General features: G+C 43.4%; 1 long non-coding RNA gene across 8 annotated transcripts in view; it reads left to right on the plus strand.

Annotated features, from left to right (window-relative positions):
• LOC311438769 overlaps positions 1 to 23,221 on the plus strand; it is a 30,007-nt gene that overhangs the window by 631 nt on the left and 6,155 nt on the right. For 3 of the 8 annotated variants that reach the window (XR_014694301.1, XR_014694302.1, XR_014694304.1), the window contains exons 1-5: positions 5,658 to 5,785; positions 6,610 to 6,787; positions 14,330 to 14,482; positions 18,984 to 19,072; positions 19,345 to 19,447. This is a non-coding gene — a long non-coding RNA (uncharacterized lncRNA). Of the gene's footprint in view, positions 1 to 1,586; positions 1,678 to 2,454; positions 3,441 to 5,657; positions 5,891 to 6,434; positions 6,788 to 8,992; positions 9,392 to 14,329; positions 14,483 to 18,983; positions 19,073 to 19,344; positions 19,448 to 23,221 lie in introns of those variants that run through there. The other 5 variants (XR_014694300.1, XR_014694305.1, XR_014694303.1 and 2 more) reach the window with 5 other exon arrangements.

Genomic DNA, 23,221 nt, shown 5'->3' on the forward strand with positions numbered 1-23,221 from the left:
CCTCAAACTACAGAGGAAATCCTGCTCTTCCCCCAGTGCTGTACAGTGCTTTACAAGTGCTACCAGACCTATGGTATTTTGTTTGAAGAACTCCCTCATTCCAAAAACCAAACTGGATGCGGACCCTGAAGACTGTTTGAAGTTTCTTTGTGCTCCTGCTGGCTGAATGGCTCTGAAATTCAGTGTGTGTCTGAAGCCTGCAGTTTCAGCAAGGAAGGAGTTAACCTTTCCTGCCTGGGAGCAAGGAAATTCTTGGTTTCGGTGCAGACATTTGTGCGGGGTTAGAGGGTTGGATCAGCCATGGGGAATTAATTCATACCCTCCACGCACTAGCAGAATGGTACAGGCAGTTGCTGACAAACTTGCCAAGGAGAGTTTCCAAAAGAGCCAGGAGACTTGTCTTTGCATTCAGCTGCATTTTAGCGTGTTTTGTTCCTGGAAGGTTGTGAGGAAAAGGTAAATGTCAGGGTATTTGTTCCTTTGCCAGCATGTTCGTGGAAAATCTATTTAACCACCAGCTTTCCCCTTCACTGCTCTCAGTTCATGCTCCCTGCCCTGACCAAAGGCCACCAGGTCCAGTCTTTGTGGGGCTGCTCAGCCCGGTGACAGCAGCTGTGGTGCTGTGCAGAGTGGGGAGCAAACGGGGTGGGGAGGCAGCAGCAGGCCCTTCTGCAGGCTGGGGAAGTCAGCAGGGGCTCTGAGGAAGAGTCCAGCAGCTTCCTCTCCTGTCCAGTGGACAGCAACAGTGAGTAATGCCTTCCCTTTGGTGTGCTGAGTGTCTGTGTGCACTGCTTTCACTCTTCTGATCATCGCACTGCAAACTTTGCAAAGGTGCGTCAAAGGAATTGTCTCCTGGTGCATCAGCCATGGTAGGCGAGGTCATCGCTGTTATTTTCCCAATCGCCTTAAACTAGTTTGTTATAGTTATTATAGTTATATTTTTACCTCTGAGATGTTTCTGAATGTCTCTTATGGCATCTAAGACACACAGGGCATGCCTGTAGAAGGTAACTGCTGCTTCTAGTATCGTTATCCACAGATATCTTCTGTAATGGATCTCCTGGACTGTCTGTAGGAAGCTAAACATGCCTCCTTGTCCAGGGCATGCTTCCCTGGAAAACTGATTCTGCAAAATGTTGAAGGTCCTCTTGGGTCTCCTGACATGCTTTCCATTCGGACATACTTTGTCGAATCTGAAGTATGTTTGAGGTCTGACTCCTGCTCAACAGAGAACACTGCAGTTTTTTTTTCCCTACTTGCATTCTGCTTTCTGAAGTAGCCACCCCAGCAGCTAGTAAAATGATAGGTATCATTTAACAGCACTTTGTAAAACCCTTCTGGATCTCTATCGCATTTTTAAAAGCATTTTGCTAAAACATTTGAGAACAGGAAATAGTCCAGGAAAGTTGCTGAGCTTACACTACAACCTTCCCTGTGTTCAGCCCCTTCAGAGCAGAGGCCTGATTTACATCTGATGTCAGCTTGTGATGACTTCCACATGCCCCCTACTTTAAACAACTTAATCTGATCATATTCTAAGAGTGTTTGTTTGGACTGTGACTGATTCCAAAACTGTTTCATATCAGGAGTCTTGTTACATGATACGCTTCGGTGGTATGTGGAAGGTGGTTGTGTGACCTACAGACCTACTTCTACCTATAAACGAAAATGATGTAGGTGGGTTTCATGCTGTTGTGAATTATGTGGTTTGGATTAATCTCCCCTCACATTCCACACTCCCAATGACAGACTTCACCTTTTGACAAAGAAAAAAAAAAAAAAGTAAAGCATCGAAAGACTCATCTTCTGCAGTAAGTTAAGGAGTATGATGTGAATATTTCTCAGTGAGAGAAATGTGGGTGATCTTCAAAGTACCAGAGCCAAGGATGTGAGAGAGGTGGGCATGGAACTCCCTGACGAGCGTGTATGTGTCAGATCAGGGGTCCTTTACTCCTGGTGTCTATACTTTTTTGGAGATAGGAGAAAAACATGACTTGAAACAATGCAGTCTGGTCAGAAACTGAAGAAGGAATTATATGGCGATGAGTTATTCCAGGGAGGCTTGAGAGACATAAAACTAAAAACCTCAAGTTGTTTCTTCTTCACTATCTGTAACAAAAAGGGCGTTTCAGCATGCCTGAAACCAGCCACAGCATCATTGTGCGTATGTTACTGAGTGTGGTAGGCATTGGGTTTTAAGGTTGTTTTGGGGAAAGGCACGGGTTAACAACTAGCAGAGCTCTGCTGCTGGACTTCAGGGCTGAGGAAGTAAGGTTGGGGAGGAGGTGACCGTGTAGCTCAGAAGGCAAAATCATTTATGGTGAGTTATGCACTGTGCAGGCAACTTTGAGATAAACGGCAGCCAGCTCTGGGTGGGATAAAAGCTCAGGGTTGCAGCCTAATAAAGCAGGGATTTGTTACACCAGTGTCTCAATATATCTTGCTCCTTTCCAGGGAGACAAACAGTAAGTCAACATAATCAGCACCAGCAGCACGGCCAAGCCTCACGGCCTCAGACTTTGCTTAGGATTTGCAACAGCTTTTGGCAGAAGGGCGGTTACACTGAATAAACCCCGGAGCAATTTCTCCCATACCGCTGCTTCCTCCATATTGAGCCCAGCTACGTTCAGCTCAGATAAGACAGCGCTGAGATGAGGGCTGCTCATACGTGGAGCTGCATAACACGTGCAGCTGGGGACCAGGTGAGAACAGTACCAGGAGGACCAGGGCATCCCAGGAACACGGCAGGGGGCTGAGCATGGAGACTTGTTCACTCTGCAATTATTTAAGGACAACACTTGTGTATTAGGAGAGGCAGTGCTGGTCTTAAAAGCAAACAGAAATTTCAAAAAGTGGCCTGTATGGGGGAAACAGCCCCATTTCCGACTGCTTTCAAAGTGCAGCTGAAGCCTATAATTCCTGTTCCGGGTCCCTTTCTCTCCCACTATTTACTTTTCAATAAACGCAATAAATGATAAAAAGACACCTCGTTTTCTAATTTTCCTTTAGTTAGCCCTATCTATAGGTCACTACTGACCCTTACTGCCAAGCCATTTCAGCCTCGCAGGCTTCCTGTGCACGGTCACTGAGCAGTGAGGAACAAACCAAGGAAAGCAGGCACCTCACACTGCCCTTTTCAGCTACAGAAACTTGCTGGGAAGCTACCTGCTGCTTCTGCCAGGGCTGCCAGAGAAGCAGCTAGGAAAATCACTTCATAACCCCGCAGGCAGCAGAATCCAGGGAAAGCCAAGCTTGTGAGCCAACAAAAGACAAGAAGACAATCTTCCCAAGATTTTCTGGGAAGAAACCACGCAGTTATTCTTGTGACAATGACTGGCACCGCTACTGGAAAATCACTTGCTAAGGGTTTGCCAGCCTTCTGCCGCCCAAGCTGATGTCCCACCTCGGGCATCCCATCTCTGACTCCTTGTTTAGCCAAGGTAAGGATATATACTGGGTGAATACACGTGGCTTTGTGCTATCACTCGGTGAGTGGAAACAGGGCTTCCATTGCCACGTGCCGTGGCAGGGACTGGTGAAGCTGCTTTGCCTTGTGCATCGCCCGCGACAACAATGGCTCATTTCATTGCAGAAAGGCTGAATAAATTCAAGGTCTAACATAATCTCTTGATACAAGTGCTGCTGGTTTTTGTTGGCCTCCTTTGAGGTTTTTTGGATGCTAAGCGGAATGAAAGCAAATATAAAATTGGAGTAATGTGGACTAAGCTCTAAGCTATACACACGCGTTTTTTTTCAGACATATGTGGGGATATAAAGTTTGCAGTGTTTGCAAGGGAAGAGTTTCTGTTTTCAGTGGAAAAGTTCGTAAATATTAGCTCAATGCCACTTTAAATAAAGAAGGGAGCTGCAAGGAAATCTAAAGGTGGTATTTTGAAGTGCAGAGCAGATGAATCCTGACAAAGAGCATGTTACATGCAGTAGATGTACCACATCAAAAATGTGATTTTTTTCAATTCACCGTGATGTATATGACAAGAAGGAGCTGTCACAATAAAGCTGCTAGTCTCAAAAAGAGGCAGTGCAGACTCAAAAGGCAGTAATGTCATTGCAGCGGGCTCCCAAAGTGAAAAATAGAAGCTGAAGCTGACAATACATGTATGATGTTACCTCCAGTTAACCAGCAACTGAACTACGTGTATACGAGGAAGTTGTATGCTAACTTATTTCTTCATAAAGAAAATACATTTTTTAAAATCATTGTTATGTTTTTATGATAGTTACATCCAGTTTTAGGGAAAAATTTGGAACAAAATGGAAGCATATTCAAGCAGCGAGCTTTTCACAAGGCTGTGACAAACCATTGTCAGGGAAAATTGCCTCAGAATAAAGTAAAATTGGGTAACAAAAGAGAATGATATTGAAAAGCCAGTAAGTTGGATACCTTTTCTCACTGGAGATTGTCTTTTTGACAAACAACTGATGTTCTCCTGGAATTACAGATTTCAGATGGTGCCCATTTAGGACTGTCAATGCTCAGTGCTATTTCTGACTTGACAGCTTGCTTTACAAAGAAAAAAGTTTGCTTATTTAGTTTAAACGTATTTAAAATAGAAAGACAGCACTTTGCTAAAATATTTATGTTAATTAAACCAGGTTTTTGATTGTAGCAGTAATTTGGCTTTAGGAGGAATGCTAACTTGTGCCAACTTTGTGCTGTTAGCTCGGGACTCCTCGCAGCTGTCCACAAGGCACAGAAGAGGTAACTCATTCAAAAAGGCTTCATCTGTTCGCTCCACGCATGGGATGAACATTTAACTTCATTTTAGGCATGAACATTTAACTTCATTTTAGGCAGTGGTATTTTCTGCCCCATCCACAAACGCAGAAGCAATAACAAGGCAGGATGTTTTCCTGTATGCTGATATATTTAGTCACAGATGGAGAAGTCCTCAGGGATGCTAGGTACAGTCAGTTCTTTCCCAAAGGAAGTAGTTAGGCTATAATTTGTTTGGCATATTTTAAAGGCAAGTTGAAGAATTTCATTCAAATGGTAAAGATTACTCAAAGTGGGAAATGCTTCCCATATCTCTGCAATGATGATAGAGCCATTGTAACGGTATTTGTCAATATTTCCAGCCTGTCTTAACAATTATGAGCTTGATTTTTTTTAAAACCAGTGTTTTGCCTGTGGGTTTAGATGGCCCATACTGTGCATTTCACCAGTTTGTGAGCTTGCTCTGGGCTTATATTCCGGACCTCAAGCCTTCTGTCCTACAAGAGCATATGGTTTGAATCATCCCCCAAGGAAGGGACAAGCTCCAGTGACCTTTTTGGGGCACTTGCCTGATTCACACTGTACAATTACGAGCAGCAAAACTTGAGCTTGCTCATCATTAACCTGCAAACTCTACATCAGCTCCCATGCCATAAAGCTTCTCACAAAAAATCTTTGTGCAGCTTAGGCTTGCTTTAGGTTACCTGTCTTCCCTTTTAATATGGGAGCTTTACCATTTCTACCCTTTTCACAGGGAGAGTCCAAGAATACTCCTGTCAATAATTACAGAAAGCAATAGCAACAAACAAAAGGCAAAAGAGAGAAATCAACTTTAAGCTGTAATTACACCCAAAATACCACAGCTAATTAAAGTTGTGCCCAAAGTGAAGCCAGGGCTCCAGCTGCTGGGAGCAGGGTGATGTTAAGTGCTACCAGCTTTGGCCAATTACTGGTCCTCTGAGTAGGACAGAAAAGGAGTAATTAGAGCAGCTTGCTCAAATGTAGCTGGCATGGTGTGGCTGGCCTTTGCCTATTGCAGTTACACATAAGGTATTGTCTTACTTTGTAATGCAATCCACTGATTAGTTGCTGTTTGTTTGCTTTTTGGTGGCGTGTTTGGACTGTGCATTTCCCTGACTCTGATCTGTGACAAAGGTCTGTAAAAATGCAAGTCCCCTGTGAGAGGAGTTGTAAACATTTTATCAAGCTTGCAAATATTGTTCCTGAAAGTTATTCAGAAATAAATGCCAGGCCTTGTAGAAAGCTGGCAGGTTTGGCTGGCAGTCAAGTAACTTATTTATTTATTTATTTATTGCTCATTTTTTTAGATTTTATTTCTGTATTTCTTACTTTCTGTTGCAAGAGCTGTATTCAGTGTTAAATGATCTGTGCATATGCAACAGAGCCAGGGAATCTGAATTTAAGATTTTGCTCTAATTTCATGAAGATGCTTATTTTTGTGACTGCTGCTAAGAAACTGTGAATATGCTGAATTTAATGGAAGGAGATTTTTCATTTGGGTTCTTGTTCTTTTCTGTACTGTCCTGCATTTGGAAAACAGTGCTAGCAGCTTCTCCCTTAACAAATATTTGTTATCCAACCATAAAATTACAGAATTGTAAAGGGTTGACAGCAGGAGGGACTTTCCGAGGCCTCAAGTCCAATTGCTTCCTGCACTTAGGCTGGGTTACAACATCAGATGAGGTTCATTGCAGCTTCGTCTGGTTGGTTCTTGAAAAGCTCCAAAGATGCAGCCAGCTCCCCTGCTGCCTTTCCTCATGGTGGAAAAGATTTTCATATACCAGGGCCAAACTTCTTCTTGGGATAAGGGTCTGCAGGTTGGCAAGCCAGGCTTCAACTTGTGTTTCTTCCAGCGAGTGGAGCAGAAGATGTTTCCAAGGAGATGCAGAGAGCCCTGACCGTGCTCAACTGCAGAGCACTGAAGAGTGGTTTCCTTTTGGCTCTTTCAAAAGCTGCTTTACCTACACTTTTGCAAGGGATGCCTAAAGTCTCAGGATATATACAGGAAATTTTTAGGCCATCAGTTATAAGGTAAGTTTCATATGAACTAAGTAAAAGATCCTTCTGCTATGTTCCTCCTCTATCTCTTGCTTCTGTTCGCAACTTGTCAATATTCTTGGAATAGGGGGGTTGAGTTTTTGGGTGTTTTCCCCCCTCCTTGATCACTCTATTATATGCACTCCCATTTGTTCCTCAAATATTTACTGTTAGTCTGAGATTTCCCTCCTGTTTGGTGCTAACGTACCTGGAGTTGTTAAGCAGTAGTCCAGGTATCGTTGTTCTGCCTGCACAAGTCAGGTGCATTATTTGAGACCACTTTAGAAGGTGCACATAAGGAAAGCAATGGGAAGTTGTTATCTGTTTTATAGTTGTTATAGCTTTATAGTGTCTTTCCTGAGAGTGAGCAAATTAAGATCTGTACCCATGGCTTTTCTTCATGTTTCTCCTGTTGTTATGGCACAAACAAATGTTGTCACTTTCACATTTTAAGTAATTAAAGTTGGTCATAATGGAAATACTCCAACTCTTAGATGCACAGCAAGTAGATAGGCTTCTCCATTTGTAAATCCCAGAAACATTTAGGAATCCTACCTACTCAAAGGTCACTGGCAGCATATGTAAAAGCAATGCAACTTTTTAAACAAATGAAGTAACTTTTAGGCTAAGAATGCAAAGCAACTTTTTATTATGCGTTGCAGTCTCTCTAGAGAAGAAATAAGCACGTAAACCAGAAGTGCATCACCATTTCCAAAGGCTGACGTCATGCTCTTTATCTTGCATCTTTTAATTTTATTTTGAAAGATTGCTGGGGCCTTAGTGCAATGCGTGTCAAGATTCTCCCTGGCTCAAAGTGGTTTTGCAAACAGGTCAGTCTTTGTGGCTGTAGTATGTCAGGTGTTTTTCTTTGCACATGTTAAGAAAACAAATCTACTCTTAGGCATATGGATTAAAAATATGCTAAATATGCATTCCCAGATGACCTCATTAAAAGCTCTGCCCTTTCTGTAAGAGGGGAGGGCTGTAGGTTACACTACAAATTAAAGGCTTAGTTTGGAGTCAAATTTCCTTTCTCCCTGAACTTTCAAGAATGACTCGCTTTGTGTTTCATTTTACGCATCTGAATGGCTGCCTGTTTTTACATGTGTGATTCATTCTCTGAAGAAGATGTCAGAGCAGTATTATTTCCCCAAATCTATGGGAATATGGCCAGATCATCTTGCTTGAGTCATCTAAGCGGTAACATTCCAGCGGGCAGACAGGCTCGCAGTGTTTGGAAGTGGCAGAGAAAGGAGAAGAAAGGCCGAAGTTGAGTGCTCTTTGCCCCGTTGGTCCTGTTGGCTCTGTGCTGTGAGCAGTGCCACGGTGAGATTTTCCCTGGTTTTGCTGTGTGCCACTAAAAGAAGAGGCAGGGGGGAAATGTGCAGTCTTGAAGAAATGTACTGGCTACTAGCAGTGCCTCCTACTAAGCTGTAGCATTTTGACATTACTGATATTACAGAGGAAACCACAAAATATCCTTTCTGAAGTGGATTATGAGTCTAGTAGGACAGACGAGCAAAATGTAGAAAATGTAGTTAGCTTTTTTTTTTTTTTTTTTTTTTTAAAGTTTACATTTTTGTTAGATACAAGTTAACTTCTTTGATTTTACTTTCTTGGTTTCACTACAAGATTGGGAATTGACTGGAAGCCAAGGACTTGTCAGAAGACCCAGGAAATTGGGCAATTCCAAAGTGAAAAATGTTCTCGTTCTTAACTCCCTTCGTTCTTTTGACAGCAATGCAGATATGCACCCACTGGCAGCTTATAAGGAGTGCAGAAAATCAATTTTTGAGTTCCCAAATAAGATGACTTTAGAAATTTGGAGACATCTTGCTGCACGACATATCTTTTGTCTCCCAACATGGGTCAGTTCATGGAACTTCCTAAATAAAGCAATTGTGATTTTTCTGCTTGCTTAGCCTCTGAGTTCCCTTAGTAAGAGTGTTCGGGTGATAGTCTCCAAACAGAGGTGAAGGAACTGTCCTCATAGGGGTGTGAGAAGCTCTAGGATGATTTTGGCTTGTTTACCTGGAATGAGCTAGAAGGCTTACCACAGCTGACTTACAGAATTACAGTATCTCTCTGTCCCCAGTTCCCAAGGTGGAGACCAGCTGAGGAGGCACAGGTATGCATAGAAGAAATATGGAGGTTAATTTCAGACTGTGGAAGTACAGGAAAAGGGAGAGATCGTTCTAATATCCCCAAGAACAGTGGTGTACACAAGCTTGCCAAGCCTGTATAGGACTGTACGCTTAAGAACAAAGACCCAAATTTTTGAATTTTCCCATATTTCTCTGTCCTCTGTGGTGATGTGAATTTTCATAAAACGTTTTCTATTGGAGCTACACCTGAAGTGAATGTGAAAAACTTCACCAATTTCCTATTTACCCTTCTAATGAAAACAAACAAGGAAACCAGCATTTGGCTGACCAGGACAGTAGGGATTTTGTAAATGATTTTCTGGAAAAAGAGGTCACTTGTTTGCCAGTGCATGTTTTTAGTATCCAGAAATACTCTACATACCACACCATGTCATGCTGGATGCAACAATGTCATGTAGACATCTTCACTTCTTCAAATCCTGACTGGCAGGGGGTAGGTTAAGAATTTGCCAGCTGTTTACGATGGGGTAATTCTTGCAAAAATTTCTCTCATGACTTTTGGGAGATTCTACCAATGTCTGAAATGTATAATTCAGATCTGAAAGGACTGCCTGAGGTCACCTAAGTCTCCTTAGAGTTTGCTCAGGAGTCTGTCCACTGGAGTTTTGCCATCTCCACTGCTGGAGGTCTGCAGTCTGCTCTGGTATTTGACTACCCTCAAGGTGAAAACAGTTTTCTTTTTATCTAACATGGATGCGATTATCTATGATCTTCTATGGCCCGCTGAAGCCTACATCTGGTCTTAATGCTGCAGTTTAACAGGATCTGTAGCATGTGGTGGATGTAAAATACGTTTGTGGATAAGTGAATGCAATATCGAATATGCCCCACCCCAAAAGGCAAAGCAAACACAAAACTGGACTGATCTTTCCAAGCAGTGGGGCAATGCAGCCCATTGCTATCATTCAATGTAAGCAATTCCCTTCAGTGCACTGGGAAGCTATACAAGCAGCACAAATGTTCCTCCTGCTTTATCCTGAAATACAGACCGAGATAAGGGTATGATGGCTTGGGTGGCAGCAGTTAGTAGAGCTTTATTGTACATTCCTCTTGGTGCTGCGAAATAGCATGCTGCAGGAGGAGTTTGATGCTGCACTGTTGCTGAAGCACTGCAGGTATTTATCCAGGCAAGAAAGTGGCATTTTTTGATACGACCACTCGCTGGAATTCCAGCTATTTGCATAGAGATAGGAGGTACAATGGGCTTATTAATACCTTTAAGATAAATTAAGACACAATTGTGCAGACAAATAACAGGAACTGAAGAGAAAGGAAGGGAGGTGGAGGGGGGGAAGCACTTGCAATCTTATACTTCCCTCCAGAATTTCCCAGATGAATTCTGTATCAGGCTGCTGAAACAACTTCACTCTTGGAGCAGGATACAGATACATGGAGGAAAAAAAAAAAAAAAAAAAAAAAAAAGTTTTTGGGATAGGGTTTGGAGCATCTTAATGTTTTGGTTTGGGGCTTTGAGCGTCCTAAATTGTTGGGTTGGGGCTTTGAGCGTCCTAAATTGTTGGGTTAGGGTTTGGAGCATCGTAAGTTTTTTTGGTTTGGGTTTTCAGCGTCCTACTCTTTTCGGGTTAGGGCTTTGAGCATCCTACTGTTTCTGGGTTAGGATTTGGAGCGTCCTAAGTTTTGTGGTTTGATTTTAAAGAGTCCTGCTGTTTTTGGGTTTGGGCTTTGAGCGTCCTATTGTTTTTGGGATAGGGATTGGAGCATCTTATTGTTTTGGGTTTGGGCTTTGAGCATCCTAAGTTTTTTGCGTTAGGGCCTTGGGCCTCCTAATGTTATTTGCATTAGGGTTTTCAGTGTCCTAAGTTTTTGGGATAGGGTTTGGAGTGTCCTAATGTTTTTGTGTTAGGGCATTGAGCATCCTAACGTTTTGGGTTGGGTTTGGGGTTTGAGTATCTTAATTTCTGGGTTTGGGGTTTGAGCGTCCTAAGTTTTTGGGTTAGGTGTTTTAGGCATAGGTCTTCATGGGCTTAGTGTGGTGAATAGTTTGGGTTAGGTCTGTAGGGGTTTCGAGGATTTTTAGGGTTAGGGCTTGAGGCTTTTTTGTAAGGGCCAGGGTTACAGTGAGTGCTGGGAAATGTAGTTCTCGAGCACTCGGCCTGTGATTGGCCGTGCCGGCTGTCCGGGGAATGCTGGGAGATGTAGTTCTCGGGAACTAGGGTTAGGGTTAGGGTTATCGTTCTGTTTAGGGTTGTTTGGAAGGAGGTCAGGCACAGAGCCCTGTGTCCTGTGGGGCTGTGTAAAGGCTCCCCAGGGGAGCTCAGGTGTCCCCAAAGGCTTCTGTTGGGGGCACTTTTTGATGGGAGCATCTTAAGTTTTTGGGTTTGGGTTTTGAGCGTCTTAATGATCTGGGCTAGGGTTTTGAGCGTCCTAATGTTTTCGGGATAGGGTTTGGAACATCTTAATTTTTGGGTTTGAGCACCCTAAGTTTTTGGGTTTGGTTTGGAGCGTCCCAATGTTAGGGCTTTGAACATCCTACTGTTTTTGGGTTAGGTTTTGGAGCGTCCTAAGTTTTTTGGGAGAGGGTTTTGAACGTCCTACTCTTTTCAGGAGAGGGCTTGGGCTTGGAGTGACTATGCAAAAGTTTGTTTACTTACTTTAAAAATCTGGTGTTAATGTTACAAACATCCTTTAGTCGGCAACTGGTAGCTTGAGCTACAATTTCAGGTGACAGATATAGGAGCAGAGACAAGGTGTGAAGAGCTTGTTAATTAATTAATTTTGCTGTAGTAGCCTGAAGTTTGAATCTTTCCTGTATCCCTACAGACATGATTGTGGCTCAAATAGTTTGCCTGCACTTGTGTGCTAATGTGCCAAAAGTCTGTATTATTTATGGTTCTCCTGGCTGTAGAAAAATGGATCCACAGTTCTTGCCTACTATTACAGTCAGAGCACTTCAGCCATTTCTTTCACTTCCGAGCTGCCCCTTCTCTCTGCATTAGGCTGTGGATCCAATTACCTGATGTTATTCTCACAACCTGGGAAATCTCCCTGCTTTCCTCTGAAAGCTTAGGTTTTCCTGTTGTCCAAAAAGATGATGTCCATCCAACCCTGCTGGCCTTCATCTATATCCAACAGATGCTTAAATTTGTGTGTGTAAATGGTAACCACCTTGTTAGTTCTCATGCAAGATTGCTTATTTAATCTGAAATAGCAGATGCTCCTTGTATTTTCAATTGAAATATTGAGAAAGAATACTTCTCTCCTCATTTGTTTTTGTTTATTCATAAAGCTCTAATTAGTCTGGTAAAGTTTCTGAGAAGTTGCATTAAAAATATCTTCTTTTTAGATACTCAAACCCTAGTTTTATCTGAGTACTTGGTAATATTGATTATTTTGCACAAATAATATTTTTTCACCATCTTTTCCAGCCAATGGAAGTGGATACACAACCCAAAATGAGAGCAGCAGGCTACCTGCTCTCAGGCTGCAGGGTTTATAGGGTGAACTTCTAGGAAAAGGATAGATACGTGTAGTAAGATCTAACAGCACAGTGTGATCAGCTAGGTAGAATTTGTCATCCTAAAAATCTTGTAATGAGTCCGTGAAGCTCGGGGTGTTTGTGATTGGCAGTAAGCTGTGCAGGCTTGCCAAGTGACACCGAGGATGTGGTTCGGCAGTGTGTTGCATGCCTTTGCCTTTGTTTCTCTGCTCCTCGCTTGTAAAAATCCTGCTTCCTTTTTCCCACGGAGGTGGGGAAAGGGAGAGTGAACAGCAGTGGTTACAGGGGAAACGACACCGGCATCGGCTCGGGGTAGAGGGCACCGATGCCAGCCTGTAGGAGGGGTACAGAGTTTGGATGGTGGGGCAGGGAGATGTGGCAGGGTCTATCAGCAGGGGATGTTCACAGCCAAACACAGGTGTGTGAGCGACTCCTGCTTGAGCAGGCAGCCGTGGCTCTCACTGTAATACACACTCTCTCTGGATGGACTGCTCTGTAAAAGGTTTTCCACCTCCTCTGTAGCATGGGCTCACTCAGCCATGTAACTGCTCCACTTCACCTGCACAAAGGCTGTTGGAGGCCACGGTAAATGCCTCCGTCTCCACGGGATGGAAGAATTAGCTCAGGTGTTGCCCTGAACAAGGATGATTTTCAAGCGCTTCATGATCTTTTTTCCCTTGGAAACTGGAAGTTGGCTGCCTGTGTCAGGCAGCCCCACAGATGAGGAGTCTCAAATATGGGCTGGACCTGGCTTTTTTCCTGCTCTTTTGCTCTCAAGGCTGGAAGGGCTGGTTCAAAGCGTCCTCACACATCGGCTGCACCAGAGACCCTGCCAGGTGGATGTGCATCTCTTCCTGACACAACTCGTGGCTTGATTCCTGCTCTGTGAAGGGTGGGGGATCAGCCCACGGGGGATGCCTGGCTGTAGGCTGTGTCTCCCACAGTATTTGACCACTCACCAGACAAGATTTACATAATTGCACAAAAGAGAATCATCAGTGCTCTTCCTTCCCTCCCTTTGTCTCAGAAGTCTTACCTGATGCTCACAGCCACTTCAAGTGGCTGTAGAAGCTGGCTTTTCCTCCCACAGTTATCATTTCTACCTACTTCAGTCTTCCCACAGGCTAAGTGCATTTTAGGAAATAGCAGGCTTCTCTTAGAGGACACAACAACAACTTTCTTTGACCTGCAAACTTCAATAAGCAAATGCAGAACAGTACAGGAAGCTTTCCTGGATGCTACTTAAATTTTCTAATTATTGTTTAGCCCATACAAAACTGAGAGCTAGGGTATAAATATTTTGATGGTTAAGAGCTGATAAAGGGAAATTAGCTGTCTTTGCTTGGAGCAAGCATGTTATTAAATATGGTTCACATCCTGCAGATTTAATAATGCAGCTAATATCAAAGATGATATGATCTGTTTCAATTCTGCAAGAAAAACTCTCTAGGACCCATCTCAATTCATGTTTAATGCTGTGAGGAGGTGGGGATGGTGGTTTATGAGGAGGAGGAGGAGTTGGGCTTCATCAGCTGTCACTACGTGATGCTGATCCCAAGGAAAAGCTAAGAGAGAAGCTCTGGGTACCCATGCATGGTGAGACAGACTGGACAGGGTGACTGGCTTTTTCTTTGGCCAGAGCATGAGCCTGTCCTCCCAAAGCAGCTGCAGTGCTGGTGTACCTTGTGTTGCTGACTGGAGCCTCTTGGCCAGCTGCGAGGGCTGCGTTTAGGCAAACAGAGGAGGTGGCAGAAGAGCAGAGCCCCTGCAGGGAGCAGTGGTGGGCGCTGAGGACCTGCCCTGCGCACTGTGCGTGTTTTCCAGGCTTTACTCGGACTAGCTCTAGTCTGCTCCTGGGGTCTGAGCTCACCGTGGTGGTAGGACTAGGCCAGTCAGTTTAATTTCATCCTACAGGAAGCTGGTTTAGGTGCTCTGAGGCTGCCCTGCAATGTGAATCAATGTGCAGGAGCTGAGACCAACCAGAAGATCTGCTTCAGAGGTGACAAGACGACTGCTCCAAATGTGTCCTGGCATTGCAACTCTGCATTGTCTGGATTTCAGCTTCAGGTAATGATCTTCCCAACTTTTCACGCTGTCTTAGTGTGCTATGGTTTCTCTAAATTGCTAGTAAAAGAAGCCTGCATTGGTTTAATCCATGAACGTGGAGGGGCAAGTAAAACTTCTCAAGCTCTCCTGTGCTCACAGTACAAGGTGATTACCTTTTACAAAACCTTATGACTTAGTTTTTTCTGTTCTTCTCTCAACCATGGCATTTCCTTGATTTCTTTCCCCTTGTTCCTTAACAGGCTTTTTTACTACTTAGCCATTACCGTGATGCTTTTTACAGAACAGTCCCAAATGTAAGCTGGTCCAGGCTGGTTTTGAGCAATCGCTGATCTTGGTCTTGCTAGCAGTAAAATGGGAAATCAAAGTAAACGTGCTTTGCTTGCCACACTTGCTGTTTCAGCATCTAGTCTATGAATGTAGGTGTGTGAGATGCAGAGAGGATGTTGTCATGAGTTGGCAGAAACTTTTTCCCCCCTATACATACTGAGAGTAAAGACTGGTACTTCGTGAAAGAGAAGTGGGAGCTTTTTGTCTCTGCAAATCCTTCTCCCCAGTGTGACTATTGCTACGGTGTACTTCTCACTCTGTGCTTCTCTGTTCATGCAGTTCTCCCCCTTCTGTCACTTGTTGATGTCTTCTCCTGCAGGAGGTTGCCTTGCCAGCAAGCAGGCAACAACCAGGACCAGTGTTTAGATTGAATGGAAGTTTACCTCTGCTGTTTTTGCACTTGCCAGTTCAGTTTAAACACTTTCTTCTGTTGGCTTCAGTAGAAACAGCGCACTCTGCCAGCATAATTTGGGACCCAGAAAACCAGAAGTTTAGTTAGGTCTATCAGATTGACTCCACTGCGTTTCCCACAACCACTTTGGTACAGTCACTTAGACCTGGGGTTGGGCAGGCTACACACACGTTGCAGTTTGGGACACCTTCATCAGCAAGCCAGGTTAGTCTACAGGATGTTCAGCACATCCAGGAGGGGACTGATGTGACACTGCCTGACCTGTGCCTGCAAATGTGACACCAGCCCTCTCCTTGCCAAACATATGGGTGAAATCTGACATCTCAATAAATGGTTTTCCTCACTTTTATTTCTAATATAACATTTATGCATGCATAAGAAATAATAAACTGCTGACACTGCTTGGTCACACTTCACTGTAAATATAAGTAATATTTAAAGGTATTTCAATAGAAAATTCACGTTCATGTAGCGCCATCTATCACCAAGCATTTGTAGTTGCATTGTAGTTTTTAGAGAAGTAATGTAACCTTTTCAGCAACACTTACAAACTATTTCTTTGTGGGGGGAAGGAAATAATTCATAGCTTTTATTTTGTAGGGTGTTTTGTAATGCTGTGTGCGTCTGCAAGCACAGCAAGTCAGTGGGTTTGGTGGGGCTTATCTGGGTGCGTACGTGGAGAAAATGGGCAATGGTGGGGGGTCAGCAAAGAAACTGGAGAACTATTTTTTGGCTTGCTCAGGGGACGGGAAGGGTAGAGCCAGCTGGAGGTGGGCAATGCAAACTATGACGTGTTAGTGACTTCTTACAGTGTCGCTGACTACAGAATTAATTATATACATATATAGAGAGAGAGTTGTAGGAGAGGATTTCCATAGTTTTCTGCCCCTTTTATCTTTTTGACCTACCCATTGAATCCTGACCTTAAGTTTGTGTTTCTGAATTTTTATCTCAATTGAGTACTGGGCACCAAGTGCACTTCTGGCACACCCAACCAAGGTGGCCATGTGTACAACCCCTTCCCTGCTCACAGCCTCCTGGGGATGTTCCACCTGCATTTCAGGAGGCTCAGACTAATTTCTGCCTACTTTCCGGAGGTGTTTGCAACACAGCTAGCTTGGAGGCATGTTCTCTGCCAAGTGTTAATCATTGAATGCTCCATAAATGATTGCTATGGGGAAGTCATGGGTGACATATTAACTCTCTGGTTTTTGGGTATAATAATTTGGTGAAAACAACCACCACCAGTGCCAAGTGTTTATGTCCCACGATGTTATCAATGGAACATTTTGTTTGAAGGGTTTGGAGGAAAAAAAAAGATTAAGTTGCAGAGGAATTTATAAAGTTTGCTCCCTTCAGCATTATCTGCCGTAAGTCACATGAAATCGTGGTTAGATTAGCTCTAATTCAAACACATCTGGTGATTTTATTTACTTTTTTTCCCCTCATGCTTAGAGGTAAAGAAACAGATGAATCTAAGCAAATGAAATGAGGCGTGCTGAGACCCTTAGCCCTTATCCACAGGCTGGGAAAGCAGCAAGGTTTCAGGCTATTTCCAGCTGCTGCTACTCAGTAGCTGTTGTGTTGCTGAACTTGCTGCTTCGCAGCAAAAGCAATCCAGAAGGGGAGTGAGAAGCAGCAGGGGTTTGGGTCTTATTGCAGCATCCCTGCTGGGAAATCTGGCTGTGCTGACTGACTTACATCATCCCTAGAGCTCATTCCCTTTGCAGGGCACGGAGGCATCTGAATTGCAGTGCAGCCTCCTCCAGCAGAGGAGGAGTCTGGTCCAGGTGTGGGCAGGGAAGGGTCATGTTGCAATAAAATGAAGCAAAGCTTCCAAAGTCCTCTCTACGAGGCAGGTGCTAACTACATCCTGCATCTCCTGGCTGAGTGAAGCTTTTAAATGCACGCTGACTCCAAGCAGGTTAATTGCACACTCCCTGATGTGCGCTGCAGAACAGAAGTGTGCTTCCTTCCATAAATACAGCTAAGTCTGCCCTGGAGTGCTTCTCTCAGCAAGTCCCTTAATATATTACTGGAAGGCCCGCAGCTACCACGATGCCATTGGCAGAACAGAAAAAGGGCTTAGAACCAGTAATAGCGATGGTTATCCGCAATAGTCAATAAATAATATGTGCTTTACTAGGATGGGCTCATTTTTTTTCCTGTCCAGCTGGCTGCACCATTAAATGCTAGAAATATATACATATATATTTAGCTTTGCTGCTCATGGATGGTCTGGGAGGCTCTTGCAGTGATTTGGGTGCTGGCTGTGGCCCTGCCTGTCACCAGAGGTCAGCAAAGGACCTCTGTGCTGGCTGACAGCTTGTAGGAGCTGCGCACTGGTTTTGGTCCCCTCCCAGGGTTTGAGAGGAAGTTATGATTTTCTTTCCCTCTGGAAAAGGGCTTTTGAGCACATGAGAACAGATTTAAGAATAATATGAATCCCTAGTTCACCAAAAAGTGCACTGTTCTGGGTTTAACAATGATTTTTCCCCATGTGCTATACAGTTTAAATTATGCATAGCTCAGTATATTACAGTATAATCAGTGCTAAGTACATTTGCATACACGGAGCGCAATAAATTATGGATCTTCCCTTAATATTTCATGAATAAGAAGCATGGCATGTATTGATTTCATTTCGACCTGAGCATTCAACAGAGCATTTAAACATATTTCTATTTTTGAATCCATGAATCATCATAATGGGGCTGTTCACATGCTTTCCGTTAGGTAGGTACTGAACAACCTTGCTGAACGCGAGCCATCGTGGTAATCAGATTAATATTTTGAATGAGTGCCCGAGGAAGGCACTAGGAGCCATTTCATCAACTTCACTAGTTTCTTGGCATAACCTTTTCGAGAAGGATCCTTTTTTTGGTATATATATATATATATAGAATATTTGTGCGTGCATATGTATTTAATGAAGGAAAATTCAAGGCAAAGCTTCTCTGAGGAATCAGACTGTCTCTGAGTGCTGTCTGTCAGCACTTCCATGAGAACTGAAATCTCTCTGGCAGTCTAAAAGAGTGAGGGGCTCTGCTTGCACACTGGGGATGGCTTAGCTTCGACCAGGCAGTAAAATTAGGGCCTCCAGCTGTTTCCTTGTGCAGATGTCCAAGCTGCTTGGGAAATAGTTCAGGCACCATAACAGTTTACAACACAGTTATGCTGCACAGATATTTTTCATATCCTGAATCTGCAGTCTTAAACTATATGCTATGCCTTCTCTAAGACAGCTCAACCACTGAGACAGTTATACCATTTAATGGAAAAGTCAGAAGGGCTAAATAAATCCGATCAAGCAAGTAGTTGTGTTGAATAGGTCGCTTTATTTGGCCCAGACTGTAACCCTGTGGAAGCTGTACCTTCTAGAATGAATCTGCCATTCAAGCGTTAGCATGCATCTTATTTTACTGTTTTTATTTAAAAATTCTGGTCCCTTAATGCCTGTGTTATGCTTTCAGTCTTACATTTCTTCCCCAGCACGTATCAAACAGTTCACGCTTGGAGTCTGGAGCTACAGTAATATCATTTATAGACTAACATTAAAAAAAAGTTCTAATTGCATGATAGCTGCGAATTGATAACATGGACACATAACGAGGATTTTTTTGTAATATCAAATTCACCTCCTTACCTGCAATTATTAGAAGTCATTCAAGACTTGCTATGAAATGTAATAAAGGAGATTTATAACTGTTTCCTGGAGTAAATTTGTATTCATATTCACTTTTTTTTTCCCTCTTTCTCCAGGACATAGACAAAGGGCAGCAGCTGGTGCTTTTATCTTTAATATCTGGAAGCTACAGGATATTCTTGCTTTTCTCTTTAACTTTTCATACGTAAGTAATGACAATGGTTAATGGTCCCCTCTGAAACTATCCCATGCATGAACCAGCTCTTACAAATTAAATAGCTTATGACTTATTGCTGTATTATTATCAATATCTATTAATAGCAAGATATATAGGGGCTTTTTTATTTTTAAAAGCTAAGGTGAATAATTGAGTCAGTGTGTTGACAAACATGTTAATATATATTCAAATATTGAGCCATTCTGGGTAAAACATCACCTCTAACAGCTTTTTAATAATGCTGTGCTTTGCTTCCACAGGTGTTTTGGCAATGAACAGAAAAAAAACCAGCCCAGACCTTCTCTACAAAAGTTTTGGAGTTGAGCGTTTTTCCTTGCTGCTGGATGGATCAAGTTATATTAGGTTGGTACGTTGGGTGGTAGGGAAAAAGTAATTTTCAAATGGTGACTGTCAAATTCCAAACCTATGATGGGTCCCAAGCCCTCTGTCTCTAAAACTCTGTTGTTGTACTGCTCAACTCTAACTTCTGTGATCCAAAAATAATTGATCTACTGAGACTATTTTTTAGCTGGATAGGCAATATTAATGCTTTTTAATGATGATGTGACAATAATAGTTAATCTGTTTCATGTTCTGTATTCTTTTCATTTCCTAAGAAAACCTGGAGAGTTCTGTTTATTTTTTTCCCTTTCTATATGAGACAATAAAGTTAATTATTTTTCACTTACCTGAAGGAGTTCAGAACTTGTGGAGCTCACAGAGTAGAAAATATTTAGTAGGTCTCCATATCAAGCAGCAACTTTTCTTCCACTCAGTTCTGTAGACTTAAAAAAAAAAAATGATTTAGATGTTAAGGATCTATTTCATATATCAGTAGCTATTAAACGTCCAGTAGGAGAAAATCTCAAAAGACTTCCATTTGTAAATATAGTTCTTTTTATATGGGGCAAAATACAAAGACCTTCAAGCAAGCCAACATTTAATTGTATGATCTAATGGCATCAAAATTTAGTTATAGCTCCCTTTAATAAAATAAATTTGGAGTCTTATATGATAATTCTAAAATCAGATCATGCTATACCTTGTCCCTCAGTTTGCTTTGCAAGATGAGGAAAAAGCTTTACATACTGACAACAAAAATGCCTCTATTTCTTCTCTGGGGTTATTAGTTGAAAGGACTTTTTAAGAAACAGCTCGATTTGATGCATTGTTTAAATCACATTTTTTTTTTAAGGTCTCCCTGGTAACGAAAGAATTGTTGTAGCTGTTTCAGACTGAACAGCTCTGTAGCAGACAGACAGTAAAAAGGAAAGCACAGCATGCTTAGGGAAAGAGTTTTTTAAGAAGCAGAGGTTGCTTGCAGAGGTCCTTCTCAGCACCCCTTACAGCAGTTGGCTGCTAAGAGATGTCTGAGAGTGAGATGTTGAACTCCCTCCTTCATCCCTCCTGAATTTCCCTGTACTTCCTTTGAAGCCATCTAGGCTCTTCACCTTCACAGAGTCCTCTATCAGCGAGTTCTGCAAATCATGTGTCCTCATAAAGATGCTTCCCGCTAGGCAGAGAATAGCCTGAGGCTAATGTCCCTGTTAGATCCTGTGTAAATCCTGATGGAAAGCAGGCAGAGCTGCAGAGTCACTGATGATAAAGCTAGTTCCTAAATTTGGAGTCAAGAATTGAACTTCAGGCAGCTCTAATGGGAAGTTTTTGTGATTCCACAGCAAGAATAAAATACGAATTTCTCAACTGAGGTAAGATGAGCACAACTGAATTCGAGTGAGTGGTGAAGTACAGGATCTCATCGCACTGGTTTGGAAATCTGTGGTTCTGCATCTGCTACCAAGTTTCTGCCCAACCCTAAAATGTCTGCCTGCCTCCATCTGAAAAAGAGACAGAAATATTACTTTTAACCTGAAACTTACGCAGCTCCCAGCACATGGGGGCAGGCTACTTGGCACATATCAACATATTTGTCCTCACTAGTTTGGAGGACAAGATCTGTGACCCTGTCTCAGGTGGAAACAAAGCCACTTACCCAAGGTCATCCTTGAAATCAACGCTCTCAGTTGCAGCTTGGTTTTTTAACCACCATGCTGCTGTGCCTGAAGACCAGCCCTTTTGTAAGGTGTGACAGTGCTGTGAGGCTTAATTCATAAATGTTTGCAAATGTCTTCAGAAAAAGAGGGTGATATTAGAAGAGAAGTGCATTAGCCTGTCGGTTGGGCAGCAGCAGCTGGGATGTATCAGGGCTGTGGTAATATTTGATGGTGCATGTACTTTGCTACAGGAATGCTGCCAAATGGCACTTGATTCATACCTTGGAGCTCTGTTCAGATGAAAAAAAGTTAATTTCCATGCTTTTTTGGCCAGAAAGTGCCTGCAGGTCTTTATACGGCTTGACTACAGCCTGACTTGGAGCAAGAAGCACGGCCTGGGCTGAAATTGTTTGTGCTCAGGCCTGGGGCTTTACCACGTGGCTGTGACAGCGGTGAAGGTGGTGCTTCCCCAGCTGAGATTTTAGTGCCCAGGACTAAAAGAGGGAATTAGAGGCTGACCCCCCGGAAGAGACAGCCTTCAGTTAAATGTTTATGTTAACAGAGGTTTTGGTTTGCCCTTCCTAAAGGAAGGCCTTTTCAGTCTCCAAGTCCAGTGCAGCAGTGCTGTGACCAGCTGTGGTTGGATTAGGGTTTTTCTCTCTATTTTGAGTGTTTAGAAAACGTTCCCATCCATATTTCTTTAGCCTTGCTGATGCTTTTCCACTTCTCTTGTCCCAGCAAATGGACGGCCAGGGGTTCCCAGCCCTGCAGATCATTCCTCGGGGTGAGCCCCCTTCCATGGGTTTGTTTCTCAGCCATGGTGAGCGTGGACCTGCTCTCCCAGCCCCCCTTGCTGATTTTGAGCTTTAGGACTTAATCTGAAGCCTGCTGAAGGCAGAAGAGGTTTTCCCAGCGTGCTTAATGAACCCAGCTTGGAAGCACTGCCTTCCTCCTGCACTCAATACCTGTCGCTGCTACGTGCTTGGTTGTGCAGAGGTACAGCTCATTTTATTCCTGTTGCAGCAGTCCTCCCCTCAGCAGCACCCCCAGCATCAGCACTGCCTGTTAACTGCCTTTTTTTTTTTTTTTTTTTTTTCCCCATCTGAGGCTTTTCAGAGCCTGAGTTTCTTTAGCCAGCAGCACGCTCAGATGTGGGCAGTCGTCAGGATTAGCTGGGGCAGTGGTCCTGGTTGAGGGGACGGGTTTCCTGCGGGATAAATCACCCCTGCCACATCGCTCAGGCTGCCCAGCCGAGGTTACTGTTGCTTAGCTACAAGGCTCTATAAAAACAGCCCAAGCCACTTCAGAGCAGGCACTGAAGCGCTTCAAATATGACAAGACCCAAAGGATGCTCATCAGAGGACGCACAGGAACATTACAAGTCCCATATGCTGAGGTTTTAGTGCCCGTGACTCCTAGCTTCTAGCTTACACGGTGCTGATTGCAGGGGAGTGCGCTGCCACCAGCTCTGCTTTCACTGTAGCTGGGGTGTCTGCAGGCTGTGGCTGGGTTTGGGGGGGGAATTATGGAATAAAAGTCCTTGAAAGGGGGAAATGAGATGAGAGAAGGACTCCTTGGGGGCTTCTGCAAGGAAAAGCCCTAATGATCTCTGCAGTTGGCTACTGGTACCTATTGCAGTGCCGTGGAAATGTCAGTAGCTGCTTACTCCTCTGACAGGGCTACAAAATTTTTGGGGGGAAAGGATAAGGACTGCTGAAGAGAACAACCTGCTGTAGCCTGTTTGTGTTTCTGAAATTGTCTTGGCTTACACGGTCAGCTCTGTCACTGCTTTCCAGAAATCAGTTCAAACCTAGTCGGAAAAATAGTGAGATGTACAGCCTTTGGCTTGACCAGGCACCTCCCCACCCCTCCTATAAATTCTTTTATGAATCATTAATTAGTGGAAGCAGGTTCCCATGGCTCAAATGCAGAGGTCTCTAGGATGAAAAGTGAAGTTTCTTTTCAGGATGCCTTTTAAATTTTGCAGACTTGGAGGAAAATTTGCCCTGCCACCCCCCATTTACTTTGCTGCTGACGTACAACTCCCAGTAGGAAGACTGATTCCCAGTTAAACCCTGCTTACTGGAGCCAGGCTACATCACGTGCTGGCAACGCGAGCTGCAGAGCTGCCCTTACGTGTTGT

The sequence above is a fragment of the Aythya ferina genome, assembly GCF_964211825.1.
Source record: "Aythya ferina genome assembly, chromosome: 6".
NCBI classification, from domain to species: domain Eukaryota; kingdom Metazoa; phylum Chordata; class Aves; order Anseriformes; family Anatidae; genus Aythya; species Aythya ferina.